This window comes from Chiloscyllium punctatum, chromosome 17 (assembly GCF_047496795.1).
Source record: "Chiloscyllium punctatum isolate Juve2018m chromosome 17, sChiPun1.3, whole genome shotgun sequence".
Taxonomy (NCBI): domain Eukaryota; kingdom Metazoa; phylum Chordata; class Chondrichthyes; order Orectolobiformes; family Hemiscylliidae; genus Chiloscyllium; species Chiloscyllium punctatum.
Genome location: NC_092755.1, coordinates 96824482 through 96838235, shown reverse-complemented (window position 1 = coordinate 96838235; position 13754 = coordinate 96824482). Strand labels below are relative to the sequence as shown.

The following is a 13754-nucleotide window of genomic DNA, read 5'->3' as shown; positions in this document are numbered from 1 at the left end:
ATGGTTTTCTCCACTAACAGAATGCTGCTGTCAAATAGAAAAAGATATTTTGCCCACCACACAAATAATAATTTGATATGCGTTTCAGCATTGATGTGACGCATGTAGCCCATATATCTCAATGACTGAAGGACCAGTCAAACAATACATCCATTGACCATTCACAGTGAGCAGCATATCAATCATGCTCAACCAAACTTACAAGCCTCAGAAAACTATCCCTTCCATTAGGTATGATTCTGCCCTTGGAAATCATTCATTAAATAATCTGGACCATACCAATAATTACACTGGAAACCAATTTCAGATCATCAGCTGCACTTGCAATGTGATACATTTATGTGCGCTAGAGATGTTACATACATAAATACACAGGACCTAGTTTTATGTTGACAAAACAAAAGATTGCACGTATATTGCACCTTTTTCAAAAAAGAAAGGGTCATGCAGACAGCAAACTCCTGCGGCATCCCCTCTGGCAAAACTATAACCACTCAGAACCTACTCTCCTGCCCTGAGAATTAAGATTGTCAGTTAACCTTTCTTGCAGCTTCTCCATGCCAATGATGCTGTAAACAATCACTGTATAAAATGGAGTCCTTTTGTTCAAGTCCATTTCGTAGGTCTGATGATGAAAAGCTTCAATTTCTTGCATCCTTTTAGCAATGTTTAATTTTTGTTTATCAGCACCTGCAATGTTTTGCTGTTATCTAAAGTTTTGTGAAACACCTTAGGAGATACTACTACTCTTAAAAAGGTCTGTTACAAATGCAAGTAGTTACTGTTCTTGAGGAAGTGACCAGGCTGAGACCTCTTTTTTGGATATTTTGACATCAATCTACCCAGTGATATTATTGAAGACCTTCAAGCAAGTGGAACTTGAATCTAGGTCTCCTGGCTCAGAGGTAAGGACACTACCACTGCATCACAAGAGCCCCACTTTTCTTCTTTTTTTAAATTTAACTTATTTTTCTGACCAATCTGCTCTGAGATGTTATTACACATAACTTGAGCCCAGGCTTTCCAACTCCAGGGGGTATGGACACTGACACTGCACCACAAGAGGGCCCCACTTTCCCCACCTTCTTTAATCCCCATCAGCTGCTGCTACAATCCAGTCGATATTTACAGAAATTACCTCATGGTGCAACAAAAGTGGTGTCCATGGCAACTTCACACCTGTACCACATGATGCTATTCGGTGTCAGAATTGCAATTGATTTTTCAAGCAGCAGCGATAAAAAAAAACTGAGAAATTGCTGAAAATCTGAATCCAAAAGTGGAAAAATGCACGTTATGTAGCAGAGACAGAGAAACTTAACATGTCAAGCAAAGCCATTTTATTTAAAAGTGGTCAGACCATCAAGAAACAAAACACACCAAGTATTTTCAGTAACAAATTCTGAGTGGTTATCCCTGAGATCTTATCCATGATATTGATTTGTTAGGTTATAGACTAAGCTGTAGCATACTTATAATATTGTGTCGAAGCCAGCTAATGCTATATAATAGAGGATTCAGATTAAACTGTTGCATGCAGAACCGGACACAAAAGTAACAAACATAAATGAGACGCAAAATACAAATCAATAAAGAAATCTATTCCCTTCAAAGTAATGAGTTCTGTCTACGATGACATGAAAAATGATTAAGCAAGGTTGACTGAGTTTTACAGGCTTCTGCCCTTGACCATTGAGATCAGGGAACCATTATCTCACAGGATTGTTTTGGTGTGCCCTATCCTGGTGCAAAGATGACAAAACAAAAAGTTTGAGGATGGAAGATGCGATGCAGCCAGGAGAGATAACAGAAGAAATTTGGGTTTCAGTGGCAGATAAGGTGAGGCAACATATGAAAGAAAAGTAAAAGCAAGCATTGTTGGTAATAGATAGTAAGTGGTTGTTTATATTCTGCCAATCCAATTTTTAGCAATCAGTAACTGAAAGATTGGAAATTGGATTACAGATCAATAAAGTGTACTTGGAGGAAGCAGAAGGCACCTATTACTATGTAGTAATAATGTTTTCACCTTCACCATCTGGTGGGTAAAGGGTGGCAGAGTGGTTCACAAGAATGTTGTAATATCTCTCAAATAGTTATCTTACTGGACTTCTATGGAAAGAAAATCAATTGGATTTTACAGCAGGTGGCCAAGCCAATCTGCCATTGTACCACTAGGCAATGAAGATGGACATTTTTTCTTATTCTACCTGACCAGATTGCCACTGATGCTCCAGTTATAAACACAATTAAAAGCCTTGTGGATAAAAATACTGTTCAACATTGTACTTTAATATGAAAACCAGAAGATCATAAGATTCATTTGAAAGCCTTAAAACATTATTTACCCTAGTTGCCTTGGTACTGAAGGTAAGAAATGGGAGCACAGATCCTATTGTTAAGTAGCTGGTCTGTATTTAACTCCCTTCACCCATGTAAAAACAATGTAAATTATGTTGGAATGAACAAAAACATTTCTTGCCTTATTTTCTCAGAATCTACTGTGGATCCAACTTACAACGCATGAAAAATTAGCACGAGAGGCCATCCCTACAGGCTGGATTATCCGCAAAAGTTTTCCTCAATCTAAGAAATAATCTTCAGTTGACAACAGCCATCATACCCAATGGAGCACTTGGGATACATGGCACTGCAGACCAATGAAACGGTTTGACACAAATTGAAGTACTAACTCACTGGTTGGTAAATAGCTGGTAACTGCCATCTGGTGTCATATTTAAATGACCATCCTTCATATATATTCTGGACACTGGCACAATTGAATTTTAGCAAGTCCAATCTCATTCATAAAGGAATTCTAGCAAGAGTCTAATAATGGTAAGAATGCTAACAGTAAGCATTCCAGTCTGGGCCACTGGATAGTAATCAGTGGGTCTTGGATCTCATACATGAGCTATCGATATCCTGGCAATGACATTGATCAGAAACTAAATTGCACCATCCATATAAACAGCTACAACAGCAGATAAGAAGCTAGGTATTTGGTGGCAAGTAACCTCACCTTTTGTCTCCTCAGTGCCTCTCTAGCAACTACCAGGCACAAGTAGGAAGTCTGATGGAATATTATTCACTGCCTTGGATGAGTGCAATTCCAACAATCAAGAAGCTCAACACCATCAAGCACAAAGCCATGTCCGTGCCCTACCCCTCAATCGATTGGCATCCCATTCAACACCTTCAACATTGACGCCTTTCAGTACGATGGACAGGGGCAGCAATGTGTACCATCTAAAAGATATACTGCAACAACTCATTGAGGCTCCTCTAACAACCCATTCCAAATTCATTACATCTACCCCCAATGACAGAAGATGCATGGGAACACAGTCACCAGCAAGTTACCCTCTAAGCCTCATAACATCTTAACTTGGATCTCTATTGCAGCTTCACAGCACTTGGATCAAAACCGTGGAACTCCCTTCCTAACAGTTCTATGGGTCTGTCTCCACGAAAAGGACTGCAATAGTTCAAAGCTCACCATCCCATTCTCCAGGGCAGGTAGCAATGGGAAATAAGTAGTAGCCTAGCCAGCGGTGCTCATATTCCATGAACAAATTTTTAAAATGCTTGGAAGAGTAACAGGAACACAGAGCACTAGGCTAATGGTAAGATTCTTGGTACTGTGGATAAGCAGAGAGATCTCAGTGTCCATGTGCATAGATCCCTCAAAGGTGCCATCCAGGTTAATAGGGTTGTCAAGAAGGCATACGGTGTGTTAGTTTTTATTGGTAGCGGGATTGAGTTTCAGAGCCATGAGGTCATGTTGCAACTGTACAAACCTCTGGTGAGGGTGCACTTGAAGTATTGTGTGTAGTTCTGGTCGCCGCGTTATAGGAAGGATGTGGAAGCATTGGAAAGAGTGCAGAGATTTAGTAGGATGTTGCCTGGTTGGAGGGAAGGTCTTATGAGGAAAAGCTGAGGGACTGGAGAGGTGACTTAATTGAGACATACAAGATGACCAGAGGATTAGACAATGGAGCCTTTTTCCTCAAATGGTGATGGTTCACACGAGGGGACATAGCTTTAAATTGAGGGGTGACAGACGAACGACAGATGTCAGAGGCAGATTCTTTATTCAGAGAGCAGGGTGTGGAATGCCCTGCCTGCATCAGTAGTAGACTCACCAACTTTAAGGGCATTTAAATGGTCATTGAATAAACATATGGATGATAATGGAATAGTGTAGGATTAATGGGCTTCAGTTCGATTTCACAGATCAGCGCAACATTGAGGGCTGAAGGGCCTGTACTGCATTTTTATGTTCTATGTTCTGTCTTCCCAGCTAAAATTTGGAGCTCAAAATGGTTGTATGGTCCGCCACATCACCAAGATATTTTAATCACAACTTGATAAAATAAAATGTAGCATCTGCTCCCAATGGATGGTTTCATGTGCTTGAGCAAAACATTCTGTAACACTGTGGTGACTTTTCCTACCAAAGTATGTGAACTTCTGTGACATTTGTTTATGTACAAACTGGTGGATACTGAAGAGATGGGATGCCTCCAGGGAATTCTAAACACATTGATGAAGCAAATTGCATGGCTATAATATCAAACCTAGGACAAGTAGCAACAGATTTTAACTTGTTTTGCACACCTTGGTATTTGTGCAACAGGCGCATCGATACCTACCGACCATAACTGAGCTAGTGTAATTTTTTCAAGAGTGCTGGAATATTATATATGTACACTGAAGTATTATATAAGTACTAGCAAGCTTTTGCTCCTGTCCTAAGTACTTAAAATAATCATACATTAATGATTTTAACTGGTCAAACATGAATTGTCATGTCAATGTGAAGTTAAGACCTGACTTGGTTTCAGAACAAGCTGTTTTATCTTGTTGGGATTGCTGGCCAACATGAACACAGGGAGGAGTGAGCAGTGAGTTGCAGCCACCCCCCAAGTGTGCCTGTTCAAACCTACAGGTTAGGAATTGTCATCATTTGGCCTCTCTCCGCTGCCTGGAAAAACAGCAGCATGCATATAAGTGAGCTGAGATTTGGTTATAATGAGATGTGAATACATGTAAATGTGCCCTTCACTGATGACTAGTAAGATTCTCACTTCAACGTTAAAACATTGAGGAAAGACGTCCAATTTTTTTCATCCAATGTCGAGAATTTCATTTTCCCAATTGAGTATCAGCCATGTTGTTCAAGGGCTTGGAAGATTCCATCCATTGAGTTGTGAAATCCAGATTGTGAGCTGGTTTGTTGGTATGTGCACAACACCAGTGGAGTTGCTCACAAATGCAGCCAAATAAAAAAAAATGTTCTCAAGAAATTCTGCAGGTTTGGCAGCAGTTGAAGAGAGATAAAAATGTTAACATTGAGTCCAATATAGGAGGGCAAGGGAAGGGATAAAACACTGACTCTATAAAGCTGTGTGCAACAACAATCTAGGTTTGTTCAATATATTGTTTTAATTGCATGACACTGTGATCTTTTACTATACATTCTGTGTCTTATGATCCTGCCCGACTAGTTACCTGACAAAGGAGTAGCGCTCTGAAAGCTAGTGCCTCCAAATAAACCTGTTGGACTATAACCTGGTGTTGTGTGATTTTCAAATTTGTTCACCAAAGTCCAACATCGGCACCTCTACATCTTTTTTATTGTCTCAACCCCCTTCAACATTTATTGGTTAATGAGTGTTCAAATAACAACAGGTCAAAATGAGAAAGTTAAAAATAATTGAAGGAAGCTAGGTGGAATTTTTTCTACACAACACTTTATAGAGTTATGGAACACTGCACTTGAGTGATGTGGGAGGAGATGGGAAAAATGGGTAGGTGAAACTGATCAATGCAAATGTTAAAAAGACCCTTAACTACTTCTTATTTCTTTAGCTGTCATAACAAAGTAAAATAATTAACACCTTTTTAACAGCAATAATTTATTGTTGCCACATTTTGCATGTTGCTAAAAGGTTGTTTTTATAATTAGAAATGGTATAAGTTGAAATCCACAAATATATAGACATATAAATATATGCTTACTTTGGACGTATAGGACTCTTAGAAAAATATAACATTACAGCAATCAAAAACAGTTGCCTTACTCCAAGAAAGTGCAAATTGGCTTGGGCAATGCAGAATGCAGTATACTGATGGAACAAAAACAAAGATGGAATCTACAGTGTAGAAAAATTTAATCCCTTCCCGGTGTTCTCTTTCCTACTGGTATGGAGATGACTTTCAACCTAAATGTTAATGGAAAATATTCCAGCAGATTCTGCTTTTAATCCTAGCCTCTGCATAGTGCACTCAACTGCGTTGTCAAGAGAATATTTGCACTTTGTCTGGTAATGCTTCACACTTTTACTTCCTTGGCAAGCTGTTTATTTGATCAACATATATTTTACAAAGTAACAGCATAATAAACTCAGTGCACAATTAAAAATAAAGACAAGATTACTGATGAGGAGAGTCAATTGGCTTGTTTTAACTCATCACTCCAGAAATGACTCTGGTGCCAGTACTACAGCATTCATTCAAAATTAAAACGATCACTGACCACTCCTCTACCCAGGAGTCTACTCCAAGTTTCACACTCATTATGTGAAGAAAAGCATTAATAGCTTAACCTGCTTTTAATAATTGAAACCTGTGGATGTTAATTTTGCAATTTATGTTGTAATAACATTTCAAAGCTTGTATAACTCTGTAACACCATGTGACATAGGAGCAGAAGTGGGTCACTCAGCCCATCCAGTCTGATCAATGAGGATATTTTCTCTGCATGAAGTTTAGGTAAAGCTTACTCGTCCAATACCTGCACTGGCAGCCTGAGGAACTATGAGGGCCAGGACTCCTTTCTTTTATTGGGAGCTGGGAGTGATGCACCAGATTATGATCAGGGTCGGGAGGCTAGCATTTAATTCTCTCATAAAATATGGTTATCACTGGCTGGCCAACATTTGTGGACTGTCCCTAGTGCCCTTGACAAGGTGATGCTGAGCTGCTTTCTAAAACCATTGCAGGTTCAAGTGCTGTAGGTACATCCACAATGCCATTAGGGAGGGAATTCCAGGATATTGACCCAGTGACAGTGAAGAAACAGTGATATATTTCCAAGTCAGGATGGGAAGTGGCTTGGAGGGAAACTTGCAGGTAGTGCTCCTGCTGCCCTGGTCCTTCTTGATGAAAGCAGTTACGGCTTTGGAAGCTGTCTGATGATCTTGGCCAAATTTCTGCAGTACACTTGTAGGCAAGAGAAACTGCTGCTACTGAGCAGTGGTAGAGGGAGTGGATACTTGGGAATGTGGTGCCAAACTAGTGGACTGTTTTGTCCTGGATGGTGTCATGCTTCTTGAGTATTGTTAGAGCTGTACCCATCCAGGCAAGTTGGGAATATTCCATCACACTCCTGACTTGTGCCTTGTAAATTGTGAACAAGTTTTGGGAGTCAGGAGATGACTTCATTACTCCTAGCCTGTAACTTGCTCTTACTGCCACTGCATTTATGTAGCAGGTTCAGTTTCCTCAGGATGTTGATAGGAGGTGGTTCAGTAATGGTAACACCATGCAATGCCAACAGGTGGTGGTTAGGTTGTCTCTTACTGGAGATGGTCATTGCCTGGAAATTGTATGCCATGGATGTTACTTTCCTTTTTTTTCAGCACAAGCCTGGATATTGTCCAGATCTGGTTCCATCTGAAAATGGACTGCTTCAGTATGTGAGGAGTCACGAATGAGATTGAATATTATGCAATCATCAGCAAACATCCTCAATTCTGACATGATAATGGATGGAAGGTCATTGATAAAACAGTTGAAAATTGTTGCGACAAGGACACTACCTTGAGGAATGCCTGCAGAGTTGTCCTCGAGCTGAGATGACTGACTTGCAAAAACCACAACCATTTTCCTATGTTTGACTCCAACCAGCGGAGATTTGCCTGCACCCCCCCCCCCCCCCCCCCCCCCCCCCCCCCCCCCGCCCACTCCAATTTTGGTTTTGCTAGGACTCCTTGATGCTACACTCAGTTGCATGAGGCATTGATGGTAATCAAGATTATTTAGGATATCTAGTCGGCATGGGTGAGTTGGACCAAAGGGTCTTTTTCCATGCTGTACATCTCTATGACTCTTTGATTCTAAGTTATCATTCAAGTACCTCCCAACAAAATGCTGAATATCATGATTAAAGAACACAACAATTGGCTAAAAGGGTGATGTCAGAAAGAAGATTTCCATTAATGTGACACTGGCACAATTTTAGGGATAGCAGGAGTATTCTGAAAGGTTGGAATATATCTAAACAAATATGGAGCTAATGTAATGGCAAAATGTTCAAATATGAGACTGAATTTATTAAATGAGGAAATAATGAGACAGGAAGCAAAAAGAAACATTAAGTGCAATCACAAAAATTAGACAAAGATGCGAATAAAGAAGAAGAAAAAGGAACTGAAGTTCGGATAGCATTCAGATGTATAAAGGCAGTAAGAGGAGAAAATCAAATGCAGCAATCACAAACAGGAAAAGGACTGAGATAAAGGAATGTGGCTAAGTTTAAACAAAACAGGAAAAGATTTAGTGTTTAAAATCCAATGTTAAAATATTTGTAATTAAAAAAGATAGAATCCTCCAGAACAGAAGACTGCTATTCAGCCCATTATACATGTCCCAGTTATTTGAATGCATTATCGAAATAGTCAAACTCCCATAATCCTCTCTCACGTTCCTTTTGACACTTTCAATTAAATTATTTCCATTGCCTTTGTAAGCAATGCATTCCAGATCTTGACAGCTCGTTGGGGAAGAAAAAAAAGCCTTCATTTTAATTGGTTTGTCAATGGTTTAAAAATTCCATTTTCTATTTGCCAACCTTCCTGCCAGTGGAAACAATTTCCTCTACTTACTCAACCAAAATGCCTTATAATTTTGGCTACAATATGGTTAGGGAGATCACATATCCTAATTATAGGAGGCGTACAAGAGGAAATCTATGAACAACTGAGGGAATGTTAGGATTAACAAAATGATGAGATTATTATGATCTATCAAATTATTGCATCATAATGGTGTAAATGGAGAATGGAGTATGGAATCCTAAAATGTGGACTTGGACTCCTTTCTCAACTACGTCTACAAAAGGAATTGGTATTGTTAGATCTAGTTAGGTATAGCAAAATAGAGCAGGCACATGCATTAAAATGTGGATAAGCATTTAGTAAGTAGTGAAGATATTAAGATATGCTTTGTGATCCAGTTCGAAAAATCTAGTACAAAACCAGAGGACTACAAATTGGAATAGGCTGAATTTTAGGATTATCAATAGAATGATCAAATAGGCTGAAATCAGGTGGCAAGAGAAATAGAAGGCACAAAAGATCATCGATGTGATTTGTTATAAAAGATTACAAAGATACAAAACAAACCTTTGCTATTAAAAAGGTACTGAGTTACAGGATATTACAGCTAAACAAGAAGATTAAAAACAAAATAACTTTGAAGCAGGCATGCCAACCTATAGAAATGATAAATAAGGGAATAAAGAAAGCAAAAGAAAATATAAGCAAAGCTCAAAAAATATCAAAAGCAACAGTAAAGTGCTCTACAAATAAATCAATAAACAGAGAATGGTTGTGTGCGAGGCAAGATGCCCAAGAAGACAGTTGAACGCAAACAGGAATTGGTAAAACCACTAGAGTCTTCACACTAATGTTTACCAAAAAGGAAACTGAGGAGACAGTAACTTCCAAATTTGTTGAAAAGTGAGAGATTGTAATAAATAAAAAGGAAAGTATTCGATAAGTTGGTTAAGCTTAGGGAGAACCGGGTGCCAGAAGCTGAAGAGATACAACCACTGATCTGGACAGAAATTAAAGAACAGCAGCATGAGAACTTCATATCTTTAAATTTTAACACAGCCCAGGGATGGGTGGGCAAAACATCCTGATCTTGTCAGAGCGACAAGGAAATGTTAACTAATGCTTAGGAAATGTTAACTCTCGCATCTCTAATCTGCACTCAATTTTCCATTCAAAAATAGTGGCTGATGGACACAAGTGTAAATGGTGGCTGGCAGCACGCTAGCACTGAAGATCAAAGGAATAGTTTGTAGCAAAATAATTTTTTTAAGTCAAGGAACAAAACGAGAGTGAGCAGACTTGGAAGGCATGTGGGACTTGAAAGGGGACTCCAGAGGAAGGACTTTGCTTTTGGGGCCTCTCCTAGTCTGACTTCTCTTTCCATTAGTTGATAAGTTTCTATCTGCTGGAGTTGCCTGCTAAAATTAGCCAATGAGCCCCAACCAGCACATCTGTAAAAGGATCAGACCAGTAGGACCCCCTCATGCTTGCTGTAAAGGGAGATTCAATTTACACAGCTCGACGAACAGAACCACAACAACGAGCACCCGAGCTACAAATCTTCTCACAAACTATGAAATCAGAGAGATCGATCGACACTCATGTCATTCAAATGGCTACCCATGCATTTTTCACCAAGTAGTAAAAGATGGAAGATTGTCCCTTATATTTCAAGGTTCTAGCAAGAATGCATTTTTACTGAAGGACTGGCAAGTAGCCAATTTAATATCCATTTTCAAAACAGGAGACAGAATGAATTCATATAAGTACAGGCTTGTTAGTTCAACATTAGTGATAGGAAATCATTAAAATTTCAACATGAATCGAAACCTGCAACCCATTCTAAAAGATGAAAGACTTAACAGCAATCTAAGTTCATTCAATGTATTGCATCAGTTGTATGACATTGTGATCTTTTGCTATAAATTCTGTATCCTATGACCCTGTTCCCCTAGATACCTGACGATGGAGCAGCACTCCAAAAGCTTGTACTTCCTAATAAACCTGTTGGATTATAAACTGGTGTTGTGTGATTTTTAACTTTGTCCACTCCAGTCCAACACCAGCACCTCCACATCAATAGAAAAGATAATCATTTTAGACAAATCTTTATGTAGTAACAATATGGTGCATGAGTAAATCCTGGGAATATACAGTCCAAGTCGACGACCTCTTCCACTTATTTCCCTTAAGTAACCAGATCAAATGTCCTGCACAGTTTCCTCTGCCTTAACCCTTCTCTAATTTCTCTCCCATCTCCTGAGATTCAGTGTGCATCTGGGCCACAAGGCATAGCTCTTGCACGGACTAAACTGCTAAAAGTCCAATTTTCTTTCCTAATTCCTCATGTTAGGTGATATCATGAGATGTTCTCTCTCTCTTTCTCTCTCACACACACCAAGTACTGTCACCTCTCTCTAGTAAATGTATCAGTTCCACCCAAATAAGACATTTACCACCATGGTCCTTGTGAGCTAACAGATTTAATAACAGCCTTCAAAGAAACAATTGGATAAATAGCTGAAGGAGAAAAAGATATACAATGGATATGTGAGGCAAGGGAAGGGAATTGTGGTCAACTGGATTACTTTTCAAAAAGAGCATGCACACATCCAGTGGACCAAATGGCCCTCTTCTATTTTCAACCTGTTTAGGCATGTTGGGACACATGTCTGGGGCAGGTGGGACTTGAATCCAGATCTTCCAGCCCAGAAGCAAGGAAATGCCCTCCACTGCTGTGCATATGCTGTTCTATCCTACCATTATTTCAGTTACTATTTAGTACAGAGCCTTGTCGGTTGCCCAATCTGGAACAACTTATCGATTAGAACATCAGTTTGAGAGTGTGCAGGCAACAAATGGTGGTCCAATCACACTAACATCTCTATTCTCTTGTTCTGTTAATGAGCGAGGTTATGATGATGTGTTGGATCATGTGTGCTAGTTTTGGGGGCATCTCTGACTCAAGTATTGTAATACTGAGGTAAAAACAATGACTGCAGATGCTGAAAATCAAATACTGGATTAGTGGTGCTGGAAGAGCACAGCAGTTCAGGCAGCATCCAACGAGCAGCGAAATCAACGTTTCAGGCAAAAGCCCTTCATCAGGAATAAAGGCAGTGAGCCTGAAGCATGGAGAGATAAGCTAGAGGAGGGTGGGGGTGGGGAGAGAGTAGCATAGAGTACAATGGGTGAGTGGGGGAGGAGATGAAGGTGATAGGTCAAGGAGGAGAGGGTGGAGTGGATAGGTGGAAAAGAAGATAGGCAGGTCGGACAAGTCAAGGAGGCAGTAACTGAGCTGGAAGTTTGAAACTAGGATGAGGTGGGGGAAGGGGAAATGAGGAAGCTGTTGAAGTCCACATTGATGCCCTGGGGTTGAAGTGTTCCGAGGCGGAAGATGAGGCGTTCTTCCTCCAGGCGTCTGGTGGTGAGGGAGCGGCGGTGAAGGAGGCCCAGGACCTCCATGTCCTCGGCAGAGTGGGAGGGGGAGTTGAAATGTTGGGCCACGGGGAGGTTTGGTTGATTGGTACGGGTGTCTCGGAGATGTTCCCTAAAGCACTCTGCTAGGAGGCGCCCAGTCTCCCCAATGTAGAAGAGACCGCATCGGGAGCGACGGATACAATAAATGATATTGGTGGATGTGCAGGTGAAACTTTGATGGATGTGGAAGGCTCCTTTAGGGCCTTGGATAGAGGTGAGGGAGGAGGTGTGGGCACAGGTTTTACAGTTCCTGCGGTGGCAGGGGAAAGTGCCAGAATGGGAGGGTGGGTCGTAGGGGGGTGTGGACCTGACCAGGTAGTCACGGAGGGAACGGTCTTTGTGGAAGGCGGAAAGGGGTGGGGAGGGAAATATATCCCTGGTGGTGGGGTCTTTTTGGAGGTGGCGGAAATGTCGGTGGATGATTTGGTTGATGCGAAGGTTTGTAGGGTGGAAGGTGAGCACCAGGGGCGTTCTGTCCTTGTTACGGTTGGAGGGGTGGGGTCTGAGGGCGGGATGTGGACGAGATGCGTTGGAGGGCATCTTTAACCACGTGGGAAGGGAAATTGCGGTCTCTAAAGAAGGAGGCCATCTGGTGTGTCCTATGGTGGAACTGGTCCTCCTGGGAGCAGATACGGCGGAGGCGGAGAAATTGGGAATACGGGATGGCATTTTTGCAAGAGATAGGGTGGGAAGAGGTGTAATCCAGGTAGCTGTGGGAGTCAGTGGGTTTGTAAAAAATGTCAGTGTCAAGTCGGTCGTCACTAATGGAGATGGAGAGGTCCAGGAAGGGGAGCGAGGTGTCAGAGATAGTCCAGGTAAATTTAAGGTCAGGGTGGAATGTGTTGGTGAAGTTGATGAATTGCTCAACCTCCTCGCGGGAGCACGAGGTGGCGCCAATGCAGTCATCAATGTAGCGGAGGGAGAGGTGGGGAGTGGTGCCGGTGTAATGACGGAAGATCAACTGTTCTACATAGCCAACAAAGAGACAGGCATAGCTGGGGCCCATACATGTGCCCATGGCTACGCCTTTGGTCTGGAGGAAGTGGGAGGATTCAAAGGAGAAATTGTTAAGGGTGAGGACCAGTTCGGCCAAACGAATGAGTGTGCCAGTGGAAGGGTACTGTTGGGGACGTCTGGAGAGGAAAAAATGGAGGGCTTGGAGGCCCTGGTCATGGCGAATGGAGGTGTAGAGTGATTGGATATCCATGGTGAAGATAAGGCGTTGGGGGCCAGGGAAACGGAAGTCTTGGAGGAGGTGGAGGACGTGGGTGGTGTCTCGAACGTATGTGGGGAGTTCCTGGACGAGGGGGGATAGGACAGTGTCAAGGTAGGTAGAGATGAGTTCAGTGGGGCAGGAGCATGCTGAGAGAATGGGTCGGCCAGGGTGGTCAGGCTTGTGGATCTCCGCCTCCGCCGTATCTGCTCCCAGGA

The 13754-nt window shown here is 41.5% G+C and overlaps 1 protein-coding gene across 1 annotated transcript in view; it reads right to left on the bottom strand.

Annotated features, from left to right (window-relative positions):
- The window catches only part of grk3 (G protein-coupled receptor kinase 3), a 302636-nt gene that overhangs the window by 221190 nt on the left and 67692 nt on the right, over window positions 1–13754 (bottom strand). The gene's annotated exons all lie outside the window — the stretch shown is intronic.